We start from the raw sequence: 17,617 nt of genomic DNA, 5'->3' as shown, positions 1-17,617 counted from the left end.
TCGGTTTTTCTTTCAACCATATGATGTGCCATTTCCTTTCCCTCCTGGTGCCAACTGCAGAGATGGAGGCTGTCCCGGGCACCCTGACCCCAGCTCCTGTGCCATCCTGGGGGCAGGGGAGGGGGGGCATTGGGGGCCGAGGCAGGAAAAGTCAGTTTTTCACAACTTTTCTTGCCCCATCCTCAGGACTGAGTGATCCTCTGCCAGATGGTTAACTCACATTGTACGGAGAGTGGATTTCCTCCCCAAGGAACAGCTTTATTTCCTAGAACCTAATGCCTTGAATTTCCAGACTCTTCAGCCTGAAATCCATTTCCTTTTGGAAGAAGACCCCCTACTGGTCTCCCCAGGTATTGCAGCCCTGCTCTAGCAGCCACTACAAATGCCCACACGGAAGGCAGTCAGAGGCTCCGTTCTGGATGTTCACAGTGAAGCCAGTGGATTCCCAGGCATGCAGGATATGTGTGTGGCTTAACGGCCTGAAATAAACAATTTGTGCTGGAATTGCAATTCTGGAGTTTCCAAAAAGTGTTGCAAAACACTCCAGGCAGACTCCGGAGTTTGTGTACTACAAGCTGTTTATCAATTAATTCCTTCTTTGCCAAACATTCTTACTTGGCCTACTGGGAGATGAGCTTGGTGGGAATGTATCTCTGATTTTGTAATGAAAATCACCAGGGAAAGAGGGTTCACTTTGCAGAGGCTCATGTTACGGAAGATGTGGCTGGAACAGGTGGTTCCCATAAGGACGAGGCTAGTACCAAGTTCCAGGCTCATGTAATAAGGAAGGGGACATCTGGGGACTAGGAAATGGGGACTCTGCAGTGATCTGGGAGCTGCACATCTGCAGATTCACAGGGAAGGTGAGGAGTGTAAGCCTTGAGGTCAAAAAAAAAAAAAAAAAGAAAAGAAAAGAAAACACCAAAAACAAGTTCAAATCCAGACTTTGCCTCTTCCTAACTCTGTGACTTGGATGAGTCACTTAATCTTTTGAGCCTCAATTTCTCCATCTGTAAAATAGGGATCATTGACGTTACCCTCTGTGACTCACTTTACAGTCGCAAGAAGGTGGCTTTTTTCTCTTTGTTGAAAAAAACTTACCCATAATGTATAGCTTTGTTAACTGCTTTGGGCCCCCAGCGTTAGAGACCTGAGGAAGTGTATCAGCTTTCTGTGGCTGCTGTAACAAAATACCATACATTGGGTGGCTGAAAGCAACAGAAATCTCTTGTCTTACACTTCGAGAAGCTAGAAGTCCAGCATCAAGGTGTCAGCAGGGCCAGATCCCCTCTAAAAGCTTTAGGAAAGGGTCTCTCCTTGCCTCTCCTGGCTTCCGGGGGTGGCTGACAGTCCTAGGTACCTCTGGGCTGGCAGTCGCCCCTCTCCAGTCTCTGACTCTGGGGTCACGCGGCCTCCTCCCCATGGTCTCTGCCTTCACAAGGTGTTGCTCCCTGGACTGGGACCCACCCTAGTGACCTCATCTTAATTTGATTACATCTGCAAAGGCCCTATTTCCAAATAAGGTCACAGTCACAGGTACAAGGGGATAGGAGATCTTTTGGGGGGACACGATTCAGTCCATCTCGGGGAGAACACATTTTGTTTCACTCAGCAGCTTATGAATGTGTCAAGGTGGGCCCCAAGCACTGGCAGGTGGGCGGGAGAGAAGACATTAGTTCCATACAAAAGCACTAAAATGTGCTCGCTGATGATTGACAACTGGAACAGGGGGAGGGCTTTGGGGGATGGGAGGGGACAACACAGGAAATTCTCCAGGCAATGAAATTTTAGGATGGGGATTCTTTGTTGTTGTTAAAGGGTTTGTTTATTTATTTGAGATAGAGAAAGCATGAGAGGTGTGGGGGAGAGAGGGAGAGGGAGAAGCAAGATTCTATCCAGGACCCTGAGATCATGACCTGAGCCGAAGGCAGATGCTTAACCCACTGAGCCACCCAGGTGCCCCTAGGATGGGGATTCTTAAATTTACTTCCAAGTATACCCCCCCGGTTGCCCATTACCCCAAATTCTGTACTCTCTCTCTCTTCCTGATGGCACCCCGTTTTCCCCTTGAGGACTTAGTTTTTTGGCCATCTGCTGTAGGTCTGCGGGGCCCAGCCCAGGAGCCCCACAGCCCCCTCAGCAAGGACAAGCACGAGAGCCATGCCAGGCTAAGCAGACACAGCCTACACAGGAAAAGGAACCTGGGGACAGGAGGACAGGAGATAGAACATGCTGCATCTCGTTCATCCTGGCTCAGTGGAGCCCCAAAGGGAATGTCTGCTGTGAGCCCACCTTGGGTTCTGGAGCTGTTGGTTTGGGTCCATTTCCAGGCCTCCCTTCTGGGAGACCCCCTCTGCTCCAATAAGCCAGATTCTTTTACATGGGCTCACAGCAGATATCTCTAGAGTCTACCTCCCAGTAGGCTTGTGTCAGCAATACTTTAGGAAAAATGAAAGAATTGGAGCAGCATCCAGCACGGGATAAAAAGAAAAAAGACAGCAATTTTAGAAGAGCAGAGAATTTAAAAAAAAAAAAAATTAACGTGTCAGCACAGAGCTATCTAGAAGAAATGTTAAAACCTTGAAGAGATCGTGGGGGCCATGGTCCTGGGTTTCTAACTGGAGTCTCAGGCCTTGATTTAAATATTAAAGGGGGGGGTACCCCATAGGAAGTCTAGAAGATATAGGCATGGGGCGCTGACACTTGGGGCATCCGAATGCCTGGCACCCACGGACACAGGACAATGGTGACGGCTACCTGACACATTGCCCCCTGGAGCTCGGGGCCCCTCGCTTTTGGCCAGCGCATCACAGCCTCAGCCAAACTGCCTCCCCCGCTGCGAGGCTGGGCCACTGCCAAGCTGGGCCCTTCCTGCACACATGCTGTTTTGATTCTGCACCCTTCAGGCTTTATTGGTTTTTCCTGCTAAATGAGGTGAGGTTCGCCCAGCCCAGTGGCAATTCCTGTAAAAGCCAGAGTTTCGATGACCCAGTGTGGCAAGTTTACAGGGAAGCACTCCCTGAAGGCTGGGCTGGCTGGAAATAATGCTTCACCCCTTCCAAGGATGGTGATGAGGTCTGAGGATCCTAATGGGAGGCAGGGGTACTGTGGGTGCCAGGAGCCCTGGGCTGGGGGTCAGGACTTCAGCCCTCGCTGGGCTAGGTAGGCATTCTCCTCTCTCTCATGGGCAAAAGGGGGATGAAGCACATACCTCACAGCATTGCTGCTGGGCTCCAATGGGATTACAGATGTAGAGTCAGTCTGAAAACCACGAAGCTCTACCAAATGAGAGGAGGTACCAATATTACTGTAGCTATCATGATCACTGTTATTAGAACCGAAGATCTTCCATGGCAGGTGGAAAATGAAGATGACCCCCAGTGACCTCTGACCTTGCAGAGTCCTTTCTCCTTTGAGTGTGGATGGAACCTGTGACTATAATGGGATGTGCCTCCAGTGATTGTGTCACCTTCTAAGGCAGAAGGGAGGCTATCTTGGATGGGCCTGGCCTTATCAGGTGAGTCCTTAAACAGGATTGATTCTTCCAGTCAAAAGAGCTTTAAAGTAGAAGAAGGATTCCACGTGAGGGAGAGTCTCCCTTGCTGGCTTTGAAGATTGGGGTGGGTGGGAGTGGGGTGGGAGGCGTGTGTGGCAAGGAATACCGAGGCCTCTAGGAGCTGAGAGGGGCCCTAGCTGGCAGCTAGTAAGGAAGCAGGGACCTCAGCCCTAGAGCTACATGGAACCAAATGACACCCACAAGAGTGATCTTGAAAGTGGATCTGTCCCCAGACCCTCTGGACAAGAACTCAGCCTGAATGATGTTTTGAATCCAGCCTTGTAAGTGCCCTCAGCAGAGGCCACAGCCACGCCATCTTCTGCCCTCTAGAACTGCGAGCTCATAAATGGGGATTGTGTTAAGCTGCTGGGTTGTGGCGATCTGTTACACAGCACGAGAAAACCAACATGCTCCGTCAAAGAACCTTAAAATGGAAAGCTCCCAGGGTGCCCAGTGGTGGGAGACAAGGTTCAGATCCTGACGGTACAGCTCACGGGCTGTGTGATGTTGGCCGCACTACCTCCCTCGCCTCCCAGAATCTGTTCCCCCATCTGTAAAACGGGGATGGAAATTAAATGTGCATCAAGCATCGGAGCAGGGTATGTCATAAGGGCACGTAGTAAATGCTCAAGAAACACGATCTGTGGGACGTGTTCACGATTACAAATCAGCTGATAGCTAACAATAGTGCACCTGTGGTCTTCAGAGCCACACAGGACATGGGAATGAGCCTTGACCCAGTGTCCTGGGAGTTACAGGGCCCTTAGGGAATCAGGACCCTGAAAGCCACAACTTTGGACACACAGTAGGTGATGCTGCACAATATCCTTGGCGGATACAGAGAGCCATAGTGTCGTTCCCTCCTCAAGATCCCCTTTGCACTGGCTTTTCTGAGAAGGAATTCTGCTGCTCAGCCTCAGTCTCATTCTGTCCAAGGGAAGCCCGAGGCCAAGGCCTTATCTTTGGAAGAGGCTGACCCTGGACCCAGAGAGGACGGGGCTGGGGGACGTCCAGTCTCCCAGTTCTATTGCTGGCAGATGCCCTCGCCAACCCCACTGCACCCCCAAACTCTCCCAGACTCTGAGTCCCACAGCCCCACCAACTGCTCCTGTGGTTCTCCCCCAACCTCAGCGCAGTCCCAAGCCTGGGCCACCCACCCACACGCCCAGACTAAATCAGTCCTCCTGCCTCTCTGTTCCCTTGGACCCCGGTTTGGCAATGCCAGGCAGTGGAGACCATACATTTCTAATTAAATGCCACTAGACTGCTTTCCCAGCAAATCAAATCCACAACAAGATGCCCTTTCACCCCCACTCGGATGACCATGACCTAAGCCACGGACAACAAGCACCAGTGAGGATGTGGAGAGATTGGAGCCTCGGCCACCGCCGGTGGGGATGTAGGACGTGCAGCCACCTTGGAAGACAGTTTGGCCATCCCTCTAGTGTGGAGCACAGAGTTACAAGTCGGCTGGGCAATTCCACTCCTCGACGTACACCAGGGAGAAATGAAAACATCTGTCCACACAAGACCTGCACGCAAGTGCTCATAGCAGCGTTACTCTCCACGGCCAAGAAGCCAAAACTACCCAAACGTTCATCAGCCGACGAGGGGATAATGAAACGTGGTGTATCCGTACGACGGGATATTAGTCAGTCATGTAAGGAAATGAAGCAGTCATCTATGTCGCACTATAGATGAATCTTGAAAACATGATGCTGAGTGAAAGAAGCCAGACACAGAAGGCCATATATTATATGATTCCATTTCTATGGAATGTCCAGAATAGGCAAATCCATAGAGACAGAACATAGATTAGTGGCTGCCAGAGGCTGGGAGCAGAGAAGGATTGGGGGGGCAGGTGACTGCTAATGAGGACAGGGTTTTGGGGGGGAGCAGCAGAAGTGTTCTGGATTTATGTATGTATGTATGTATGTATGTATGTTCTGGAATTAGATGGTAGTGATGGTTGCACAACTTTGTGAATAGGCTTAACTGTACACTTTAAAAGTGTGAATTTTAGGGGGACCTGAGTGGCTCGATCGGTTAAACATCTGCCTTCGGCTCAGGTTGTGATCCCAGAACTGTATGGGGCTCCCTGCTCTGTGGGGTATCTGCTTCTCCCTCTCCCTCTGCCCCTCCCCGCTGCTCATGTTCTCTCTCTCTCTCTCTCTAAGTAAATAAGTAAAATCTTTAAAAATAATTTAAAAAATAAAAATGTGAATTTTATGGCATATTGGTTATATCTGCATTTTAAAAAATAGGTTGATAAAAGTCTTGATGGCTTCTCGCAGGCTGCATGACCTTGCACAGGTGACTTGGCCTGAGCCCCGAAGGTCCCCATCTGTAGAATGGGACCATAACAACAGCACTACCTCGCAGCTCTGCTGAGGTTACATGAGAAGATACGAGAAAGCAGTGCCCCAACGAAGGGAAGCTTTAGAACTTGTGTTAGGATTAGTCACTGGACTAGCATAAATTTGGGGTGGTTTCCCAAGGCTCCCTTGTCCAGCGACTCTGCTCCCTTATTATTCACATGCCACCTGATGTTCCCGCTGTTCTCTATAACACCCTGCATGTCCTTCATGGGCAGGTGCAGGCTTGCCCTTGCCTTTAGCCGTGTCCCCAGCAGCGCCTCTCCTGGGCCCCCGGCCCTGATCCACCCTAGCAACGGGGAGCGCTGTCCTCTTCCAGAGGCCCCTAAAGGGAGCCACTGGTGGCAGGCTGAGTCCCACCCAAAAGGTTTCTTTTTTTTTTAATTTTTTTTAAATTTTTATTTATTTATGATAGTCACACACACAGAGAGAGAGAGGCAGAGACACAGGCAGAGGGAGAAGCAGGCTCCATGCACCAGGAGCCCGACGTGGGATTCAATCCTGGATCTCCAGGATCGCACCCTGGGCCAAAGGCAGGCGCTAAACCGCTGTGCCACCCAGGGATCCCCCACCCAAAAGGTTTCTTTTCTCGAGCCAGGCTCTGAGCAACATGAGGAGGATCATGTCTTATTTTCTTGTGTGAAGTGCATCCCAAACTTCATGCATTTATCGCCTTCCCGACTTCCCCACGTCCCCGCACTGGAGTACCACCTGTGTTACAAGTTACTGAATGCTTTTCTGTAAATCAACTCGCTTATCAAAAAAATAAGCATATATATATTTTTAAAGTTTTAATTTATTTATTTGGAGATAAATAAATTTATTTAATTAATTTATTTATTTATCAGGAGAGAGAGCACAAGCAGGAGGGGCAGCAGGCAGAGGGAGAAGGAGAAGTGGGCCCCGCACTGAGCTGGGAGCCCAACATGGGGCTCGATCCCAGGATCGTGGGATCATGACTCGAGCTGAAAGCAGATGCTTAACCAGCATCTCCACCCTGGTGCCCCCCAAATAAGCATATTTTGGAAGGACAATGTTATCACTACTGTAAACGAAAAGCCAGCATCATTCTCCATCAGTAAGAATGTAAGCAACTGGGGGATATTCGCACTGAACGCACAGCCATGTCCAAGTGCAGGTAGGCACGTTGCCTGCAAAGCCTGTTCTTTCGAGGTGGGGGAGATTAGTATTCTTAGCGAGGCATTAAAGACCATGCTAACAACAACAAAGACTTTCTCCAAAAAAAAAAAAAAAAAAAAAAAAAAAGGACTTTCTCCTTGGCATAATCGGGACTGAGAGGTCATTGAAAGAGGACTTACGTGATCCGTGAGTCATTGTTATTAACGTCTGCCCCTCCTGAATCATCCTCCCTCCTCTCCTGCAGCCTGTGACTAAAATATCACCTCCTTATGAGGCTTTTCCTGGCCCCTCATCCAAGAGGCACCAGCCCTGCCCCCCACCATTTTCCCAATTCCCTGTCTCTGTTTTATCTTTCTTTTTAGCTTTTACATCCTATTCACTACATCTTCCTTGTCTTCTGTTCCCCCAGCTAGAACGCATGCCCTAACGGACCAGCTCTCCCCAGGGTAAATACCTACTGAATGAATGAATGGGTGCAGAGAGGACAATGGGTTCTGTGCCTCCAGAGACTTCATACTGTCTTACACTAGCTTCGTACCAAATCTTAACCCTTGGGAGGCAGCCCTACAAACGATTGTTGAGTGTGCAACTGAGTGAATGAATGAAGTTTTGCCTGGGTAGCGAAGCTCCCAGTTTTTGTTTTTTTTGTTTTTCGTTTTTTTTTTTGAGATAACCCAGGCTTCTCCATGTGTCTATGTTTCCGAAGGCTCTGATACTAAATTCTTCCTGCAGACTGTCTCCAGGACCGAAAGAACGGAGCCTTTGCCAAGAGAAGGGGCTGACTTCTCAGGCTTCCAGTCGAGAGCAAATAGAGCTGCTTTCCCAGGATAACCAACTTAGAGACCCTCAGAAGTTGTGGGAGCTCAGGAGGCGTGGGGAGAGCATCCTCCAGAGACAAACTCCTTCTTGCCCGCCCTGGCCAGCACCCCTGGCGCACTGCCGCGTGGGAGAAGCCAGCCAGACACGCAGGCCCGCTGCAGTCACTAAATGATCCTAAGTACATCAAGATGGGCGCCCTGACGCCAGCCACTCTGAGCGGGTCTGGAATGAATTGGAGGGTTGTTAAGATCGCCGACTTAAGCCTCTTCTCACAGGAAAAATATTTATTTCACTGAGCTCTGCTTTTTTGGAAAGCTGTGCCTGTAACCGTCCACATCGATCTAGCAGAGTTTTGGCTACTGCTGGCTTTGTCTCCCCTCCTGTGTTGGGCCCTGCGTGTGTGTGTGTGTGTGTGTGTCCATGATCATTAAGCAATCAGCCAAAAGACACAGCCAGGACACTCTGCTCTTCTTCAACTGGAAAAAAAATGGACGCAAACTGAGTTCGTGGCATGAGACACAAGACATGCATGTTTTATCATCAAAGATGCCTGCTTGCAAGACGCAACTGCTTTTTTCTTTCTTTTTAAATCGAACATGCTCTTTTTTTTCCCTCTGGCTTAGAGAAAAAATACAGACCAATTCGAGGAGGAGAATAGGTATTCCCATCCTTCCGAGGTGCCACAATCAGCCTTTAGTGCAATATTTCCCATTGCTTTTCTACTCTGAGAGCTGAGGGCCTGGATTTGAATCCCAGGTCTACCACTTGCTGGTTCTGCAACCTGGAGAGCCATGGGACCTCTGTTTTCTCTAAGATGGAGTAATAATAGACCTTTAAGTTGTTAGGAGGAATAAGTGAGCGAGAATAGATACAGAGCTTAGCAGAGTTTCTGGCACATAGTAAATGATCCATAAACGGTACCTATTTTATAGGAGGAATTTGTACATTATTACACATCTCACTATACCCCAACTGCACTGACAAATGTTACTTTTTAGTCATTGCTAATTTGTCATCCCATTCTTTAATTTGCATTAAAAAAAAATTTCACCCACTATTTTCCTAACACTGGTTTTATTAGCTACACTGTTGAATGTTTACTGTATGCCAAGCACGGGCTAAGGGTCTCCATAAAATATTTTCATCTCACTTCTGGTTTATACCCAGACTTGAACAGATATTTATACACCCATGTTCACAGCAGCATTACTCACAATAGCCCAAAGGTGGAGCAACCCAAGTGTCCATCAACAGATGAACAGATAAACAAGATGTGGTCTATCTGCACAATGGAATACTGTTCTGCCTTAAAAAGGGAGTTCTGATACAGGCTACAACATGAATACACCTTGAGGCCATAATGCAAAGTGAAATAGGCCCGTCATAAAAGGACACATGCTGTATGATTCCTCCTGTATGGGGTCCCTAGAGCAGTCAAAGTCATAGAGACAGAAAATAGGATGGCGGCGGTGGGGGAGAAGGGGGGCGCCTGCGTGGTTCAGTCAGTTAGGTGTCTGACTCTTGGTTTCGGCTCAAGTTGTGATCTCAGGGTCATGAGATCAAGCCTCTTGTCAGGTTCAGCGCTGAGCAGGGAGCGTGCCTGAGATTCTCTCTCTCCCTCTCCCTCTGCCCCTTCCCCTGCTCGCACGCCTGTGCTCTCACGCATGTGTGCACAAGTGCACGCGCCCTCTCTCTCTTATAAATCAATCAATCAGGGATCCCTGGGTGGCGCAGCGGTTTGGCGCCTGCCTTTGGCCCAGGGCACGATCCTGGAGACCCGGGATCGAATCTCACGTCGGGCTCCCGCTGCATGGAGCCTTCTTCTCCCTCTGCCTGTGTCTCTGCCTCTCTCTTTCTGTGACTATCATAAATAAATAAATAAATTTAAAAATAAAAAAAAAATCAATCAATCAATCAATCTTAAAAAAAGAAAGTAAGTAGAAAGGTGGGAGCCAGGGAGGGGGATTGAGGAGTTAGTGGTAAATGGGGACAGAGTTTCCGTTGGGGGAAATGACAAAGTTCTGGAGGTGGATGGTGGTGATGGTTGCACAGCAACGTGAATGTGCCGAATGCCACAGAACCATACACTTAAAAACACATAAAGTGGTGAATTTTACGTTCTCTATATTTTACCAGAACAAAAAAGTCTTGGCCAATCTACTTAAGGTAGATGTTTTTATTAACCACCGCCCCCCACACCTCCATTCTTTAAAAGATAATGAAACAAAGGCTCAGAGAGGTCAAACGCATTCCCAGAGTCACACGGCTTAGAAGCAGTAGAGACAGGCCTAGGTGCCAGGGCTTACTCTCCAAGCCCACGTCGTGCTGTAAGAATTCTGTGGATTCGGAAGGAAACCAACCCAAGGCAACATGGCAGGCAGAGTTAGCAGCACCAGACTGGCCCTCAAGGTTCAGAGTTCAGTTCTAAATTTGTTCTCTGACCTTCTTGTGGGTGCTAAATTTGGCCAAACAAGTTCTTCCAGCTTAATCGATGACGTGAGTGCATTGTTTTGAAGATCAAACCTCTTTCCTGGTATGAAAATAAAATCATGCAGATTTGTTTGGAGAAGCCACCTTGCTGCCTGTCAGCGGCCCTCGGAGAGTAACCCGGACTCGCTGACAGTGGAGACACATAGCAGAGCCTGAGTAACAATGTCTCCTCCTGAATGAACCAGAAACGGAGCCTCAGGAAATAGCGAGGCAAAAAATGCTAACCAGAACCAAACTTAAAGTTTTCCTGAAGTTATTAATTAAGAACAAAATAACACTCTTCGGATAGCCTCCAGTCCAGGGAGGAATTTGCAAGGGTTGTCCCCACTTCTCTGGGAGGTTTCGGGCTGCCTGGTCCATGACCCCTTGTCAGATACCCTGCCTCTATTGAGGTGGAACAGACATGTGATCCTTGTGGTCTGGCCGCCGATATCTGAACAAGCGTTGGACACTGGACCCTGGAGAGAACATTCACTCACTGGCCAGAAACAAGACTTCTGGTGCTTGACTCAAAAGGATGAATCTGGACATCAGATTCCCTCCCACAGGAATATGAACCAAGAGACAATGGAAGAGCGTTCCAGTTGGAACAGATACTTGAGCTGAAAGACTGTGGATATTTGGGGTTGGGGTGGCCATTCCAGGGGCATAAGCACACAGATGTATGTAGAAAAGGGGTAGGTGCTACGGCACTCTGGATCCCAGTGAAAGCACTGAGTGGCTGGATCAAACTTTATCTGAAACCTACCCTACCACTGACTTTTCCATTACACGAGCCAAAAAAATCTTTCTTCAAATTACTTTTGTTAGGTTTTCTGTTTTTTATTTTTTTATGACCAAAAGGAACATCTCTATAACCTCCTAACATGTCCCATTTTTACCTGAAACCGTCAAGAGTTAGATGTGCAACACAGAACCCAACAGACCACACCAAAGCAGGCAGAAGCGCTTTGGCAGAGTTTAGGATTCAAAGCAGTGTCCCCGCGCATCCCAAGTGACGCAAGTTCCCCTTCTCTGGTCTGAAGCCCTGGGAGGAGGGGCGAGAAGGTTAGAACTTTGCTGCAGGGACATGCTGTCCTCACAACGACCCCTTCTCAGCCTCAGAACTACTGTTACCAGAATCTCTCTGAAGGTCCTGGACAAAGGGTGAAGCCAGGAACTCCTGAGGCTGAGGGCAGGTCCGGAGCCTGGGAGAGAAGGAGCAGGCTGGGGCTGGGGCAGACCTAGGTCTTCCGTTTCCCGTGGGCCTCTGCAGCCCAGCTGTTGGCCACAGGGGGTTAGCCAGCCCTGGGGACAAGCGGCATTCAGGGGATAGGGAGCAACCAGGGCTAAAGGTACTGCCGAGACAAGCTGAGGCTCATCGAGGCCGAGGGGCCTAGCAGTGAGTGCCCGCCCTGGGCCTGGTCGGTGTCCCATGGCTCGGAGGGTGGCACCATTTCTGAGTCACCGCAGCGAAGCTCCAGCGACTCAGGCTTTGGCAGTGGCCACATCTGCCCTCGCATTTCCCCTCCAGCTGGTTCTGCCATCAGCGGCCCCTCCAGAGCCTCCCTCAGACAGAGCCTGAAGGCTGATGAGGAAGAGAATCAGCCACAGACTCAAGTCTCCCTCCGGCCTCTGTCCCACCCACCGGAGGCGTGGGTGTGTCCAGCCCACCTGGGAGCATCTGCTTTTGTCATCAGACAGGGCTGCCTTGATGAGGACCAGACCCCCCCGAAGAAGGGGAGAGCCAGAGAAATTAAATTTCCAAAAGGAAAGAACCAATGATCATTGGCCACATCTGTGAAATCGGGTGCTTCTCAAGGGCCAGGGAGTCACCAGGCCTCAGTTTAAGCCCACATGATGGACGTCATAGGTGTTGTCCTGGCCCTGGGGGAACTGCTGTATGCATCGAGGCCCAGCACCCATGGGTGGTTCCCCCTCCAGGGTCCACCCAGGATCCTCCTCTCAGATGCCCCGTCACTTCCTCCAGGAGGTTCCTACCGGTTTTCATGGATCCCCAGAGTACTCAGCTACACCAAGACCCGGTATTGACTGGAGTTCTCACCCCCCTCTTCACTGGCTGTGCCTGGGGGGGGGGGGCATTCAATCCTTTTTGAGGTTCAGTTTTCTCACCTGTACATTGGGCTGGGGGGCTTGTCTTAGCCCAGAAGTTTGCAGACTGTCGACTGCACCTGTCTTTGGGCCATGAGCTCAACAGAGGGAGTCGTGACAGTCACGACATTCATTTATGCTACTCAGGCTCCACGGTGACAATCTCCCAAGTGCACACCCCATTGTTTCTGGGAATGAGCTGAGGGCAGGAACCCCACGTGCCTCTCTGTTCCCACCCAGCACCTTGCATGAAGCTGCTGTTGGGAACGATCTACGGAAAGGTTCTCAAATGACTCACACACTCTGTTCTGTTCCTTTTCACGATAGCCACCAGCCCATGGAGGCAGCTCAGTCAGAACTGGGGTCAGGCGGACCTGGCCTCGAGTCCAGCTCCACCCTTACTCAAGTGTGGCCATGGGTAGCTCTGTTCCAAGCCTCTGGTCCTATCTGTTCCTGGGGAATAACTGTCCTGTGAATCTGAATTAAGATAACATGTGCAAAGCTCTTGGCTTTGTGAGAGGCACACTGCCAGCCCCATGTCAGCCCACTACAATTATTAGGTCCGTATATCATATACGTCGCAAAAGGCTCCTCGGGGTCAGGACACCCCTTACCTTCCTCCAGTCAAATCATCAGGTTGTTTGGGGCACCTCTTCCTCCTCCGATTGGATGTAGCGGAGTTGGGTGAGTGATAGCTTGTTGGGGCTTTCTCCCTGCTTCCTGGCTTCCCTAGCCTGCTGGCCAGGCTTTGTCTTCCCCTCCAAGACAACCCCGCACCCAACCCCAAAAGGGGTACCTTCAGCATCACCCCCATTTGAGAATGTGAGCCTAGGAGGGCATGTTTCCCAGTTTTACCACATTTAAGGTAGACCATGCAAAAGCCCACTGAGATGTCTGTGGATGGACCTGCGGTTTGACTAGTGGGTTCCCTGCGCCTCACCCTACCCAGCTGCCCCAGGGCCGCACTCAGCTCCAGACAGCGCTCAGCAAGAGAGGTCAGCGGCTAAGCTCTCTGGCTTTCCTCTGACCTCACGTCTGTTTGTTTTTCATGTTCAGCAGCTGTCTGCAGTGGAAATCTCCACTAAGGGACAGACCTTGTCTCTGTGCTAGAAGCAGGAGAATGCCACAGGAAAGGCGGCTGCCCGAGTCAGGAGGGCTGGTCACCGAGTTCCTACATGCCACTGGGGAACCAACCCTCAGAGCTTCTGTTTTCTTATCTCCGTGGGCTGAGAAGAGAACTTGCAGATAGGCCTTGGCTCATGTTCTAACACCAACGGTGGACACAGGTTGCTTCTGGCGTGGCGTTGAGATTCTGAGGCCGTGTTTGGGCTCACTAGGAAACGGCATTGAGGTGGATTAGCCATGTCCTCCACAAACTGAAGGGTGGGAAAGATGGTATATTTGGCGTCACGTAGTTGCCACCCCCAACCCAGGTGCTCTGTAAGGTTCCTCAAAGCTTGAAATGGCTCAGAGTCCTAAGGTCTCATAGGATCATACAAAACTTAAGAAGATCTCTCTGTTGATTTGACCTTTATTCTAATAGTGCCACGGGCTTCTCATGGTGAGCACTCCCTTACCACTTTGCACTGCCCACCGTTAAGGCCCATTCAAACCGCCACATCCTTCTTGCCACCACGACGGGTTCAGCCAAGGAGATCTGCGCCAGGCCAGGTCACTGAAAATCAGCCCTACGATCCTCTACTCCCTCCCACCTGACTGGATCCAGCCATACCTGACACTAAACCTAATTCTAAATTTTTGAGTTGTAGGAGCCAAAGCATTCTTTTTTTTTTTTTTTTTCTTTTTTGCTTAAGCAGCATGAATTGGGCTTTCACCACTTATAACTCACGGAGTCCTAATGCACAGATTCTTTCTTCTTCACAGGCCCCAAATTAAAGACCAAAAAAGGGTTTGGCTAGTGTGACAGTGAGAACATTTGGGCCTTTGTTTTTGTTTCCATGTGATCCAGCCAAGGCAAGAGGCCTAGAATGCAGAGACCTGGGAGACACCTGCTGAGGGGTCCCTGTGGTAAGATAGCCTCTCTTTTGACAAGTAGAGCCTAAAAGGGGGCGAGTTGTCTGGAATATCTTTTTATCCCCTTCAAAATGTAGTTTTCATGAATGCTTTCTCCTTAGCTTCCTGACGTACTGAATCTAGCTTGGCTGAATTTTGTTTAAAAATGTGGGCATCAATCATAAATACCCTTGGGAGAGAACATTAACCATCAACTAGCAACATTAGCGTCCCTCCGCCCCACCCTGTCTCCTACAGTTAAATGGACTGGAACCTCTCCACCTTGTCCCCGGAGGAACCTTTCCTGCCTGTCCTAGAACATTTCGGAATGGGCTTCTGCCGTAAGTTTTCACATATCATCACACAGCTCAGCTTCCTGGCCCGACTCCTCTGCAGTGAGGGACAGGCAGGGACCAGCACAGGGAACTAACAGCTCTGAGCATTTCTGGAGTCTGGCTCTTGAAGTTTTTTTCTGGGGCAAATTCTCCTCACCCCCCCCCCCCACCTCCCACCCCCATTCGGGAACCTGAAAGGCCCAGCAGCAACTGGAGCATAGGGAAGGCTTTGATGTGGGATAGACCAGGGGACAAAGCCCAGTCTGCCAAATTCTTGCTGTGTCATCCTGGACAAGTTGCTTCACCTCTCTGAGTCCCAGCTTTCTATAAAATGCGGATGATAATACCACCCACTGTGCCGGGCCAGTTCTGAGAATTCAATATTCTAACATTTGCCGGACGTAGTCCATGGTAGTTATAGTATTAGCACTCGTGGTTTTCTCATTTAGATCGGCTTAGACCAGGGCAGGAAGGAAAGAGGATAGAGAAGAGAGATTGAGAGCAAGCAACCTCGGGATTTCTGCATCATTCAGCCATAGAGGTCATGACCCTCCCTCTCAGCCACCCTAGTTGGAGACCGTCCCTTGTCAGCATGCCTGGCCACCCTCTGAAGATCTGTCTGCTTTATCCTTTCAGAGGGGAGGGATTGATTTTTCTTCCCCAGGGAGGGCAGTCGGAGGCTGACCCTCTACCCAGGTCCCAGAGTCTGCAGACAGGGACTGAGCAGTGACAGAGGCTCAGCCCCCCGAGGCCATGGCGCTTTGTCACAGCACCTGAACAGACTGAGACCATTGTTATACACTCACTGCTCTGAATGTTTCTCCTTCAGCACATTCACCACAGCTCTAATTAAGTGTGCGATCATTTCCGTAACAAGTAATGGTTTGAAAAACACGACTGTGCTTTCCTCTTTGCCTCTTCAGGTAAACAGTCCTTCCCCTTGGTCCTCAGATATCCATCTGCCTGGGAAAGACGTGCATTCACACAGAGGAACGAAAGGCAGGATGGTGGCGATGTTCAGTTCCTCGTAGTCAAAGCAGATTTTGCCACAAGACAGCGGACTTAAAAGTCACCACTGTGAGAAAACATTTTTTAAAAGTCCTTGAGGGGGGATCCCTGGGTGGCGCAGCGGTTTGGCGCCTGCCTTTGGCCCAGGGCGCGATCCTGGAGACCCGGGATCGAATCCCACGTCGGGCTCCCGGTGCATGGAGCCTGCTTCTCCCTCTGCCTGTGTCTCTGCTTCTCTCTCTCTCTCTCTCTCTGTGTGTGTGTGTGTGTGTGCCTCTCAAAAATAGATAAATAAAATCTTTAAAAAATAAATAAATAAAAAATAAAAGTCCTTTAGATGCCAACAAACATAGCAAAAGCATAGCACTTTCCCACACTGTCAAGAAAATAGAGGTCTCCCTTCACCCGTGCCCCCAGGCCTGCTATCTTTGGCAGAAGGACCACATGCATAGAAGAGAGGACATCCCTCTATCCCTCTCTTGGCTCCAGCCCAGAAAGCAAAGGGGCATACAAGAGGGTGCTGGTGCAAAGTAGGGACCCAAGAGCTACCTGGGTTCAAATCCCAGCTCTGCTACTTAAGAGTTCTGTGACTGGGAGCCAGGTATGTCACGTCTCTGTGCCTCAGTCTCCTCATCTGTAAAATGGGACTCAGTACTTCCTCACAGAGTTGCTACGAGTGTTGAACGAGTTAGTGCGTGAGATGCTTAGTGTAGATTCAGGTGTTTTCTAAGTATCAGCTACTTCTATTTTGTTATTTATTTATTTCATTCGTTTGTTTAGTACAAGCAGAGCCAGCCAGGAAGGCAGGGATTTGCACTGACCCTCTGGAGGCTCAAGGAGTAAGCTGGATTGAGATCACCGCTCACCAGTTTAAGTTGGGGTGACCATGCAAATGCCTCAGGTTGGATGGAAGGAAGGAAGCCTTGCCCAGTGTTGCACTTTTCCGGGCTCCACAGGGTCTTCCACCTAAGGGACATCCCTTTTCCTAGGGGACACTGTGTGAGGATGGTGGACAGCCCCAGCGGGGGCCAGATGCAGCGGAGTTGAGGGCTCTGAGCCAAGGAAGAGACAGACAAGTCAGCCAGGCAGGGCTCCGGGCCCAGAGCACGTGTTCCTCCAGCCGCCAGCCGCCAGCGCCAGAAAGGCCAGCAGTGGTCCCGGGCCATGGACGTGGCTGGACGCCCCGCGTCCTCCCCATCCACCCGGGAGCCTCCGGGGGGCTCCGGACCCCACGCCACCTTGGGGGGGGGGGGGCTGGGGATGGAGCAGAAGGAAATCTGAGACTGAACATTACCTGAAGACCTACAGCACTGGATCGGATTAAATTGGCCAGATCGGACGAAATCTCGTGTTCCTCCTCGTCGCCCTGGGTTTGTGAGCAATCCCAGCTCAGTTACAGGAAACAATGAAAAGGCATTTCCTTCTTTTTCCTGCAGAGGCACGTGATGGTGGGTAAAGATGCCGCCTGCGGCCCGGCCACCAGCGTGCAGCTTCCGGGGCGGCACCGCACCTGTCCGAAGCGCGAGGGGTCTCCCCGGGGGCTCCCGGCCCCCCCCAGCAGGCGAGGGCGCCATTCGATGCTGAGTGGCGGCCGACAGGTGGCCCGTGTCCGGGGGCCGGGTGCACAGGGGGCCGCCCGCCGGGCCTTCGCGCTCCCCTTCAGCGTGAGCGGGCCCCACGGCCTGCCTGCCACTGGGAGAAAGCCACGCAAGGGGCCCAAAGGGACGCGCCGCCACCTCTGCCATTGGCCGCTGGCTCCTGCCCACCTGCGCACGCAGGTGCCTGCCCAC

The 17,617-nt window shown here is 50.6% G+C and overlaps 1 protein-coding gene across 3 annotated transcripts in view; it reads right to left on the bottom strand.

The window, feature by feature from the left end:
* The window catches only part of RIPOR3 (RIPOR family member 3), a 76,726-nt gene that overhangs the window by 44,379 nt on the left and 14,730 nt on the right, over nucleotides 1-17,617 (bottom strand). The window contains exon 1 of one of the 3 annotated variants that reach the window (XM_072735578.1): nucleotides 17,122-17,258. The exons of the other annotated variants lie outside the window; for them this stretch is intronic. The gene's annotated coding sequence lies outside the window, so the exon portion shown is untranslated. Of the gene's footprint in view, nucleotides 1-17,121; nucleotides 17,259-17,617 lie in introns of those variants that run through there. 3 annotated transcript variants of the gene reach the window in all.

The sequence above is a fragment of the Vulpes vulpes genome, chromosome 14, assembly GCF_048418805.1.
Source record: "Vulpes vulpes isolate BD-2025 chromosome 14, VulVul3, whole genome shotgun sequence".
Classification (NCBI taxonomy): domain Eukaryota; kingdom Metazoa; phylum Chordata; class Mammalia; order Carnivora; family Canidae; genus Vulpes; species Vulpes vulpes.
This window is presented reverse-complemented; position numbering and strand designations above follow the sequence as displayed.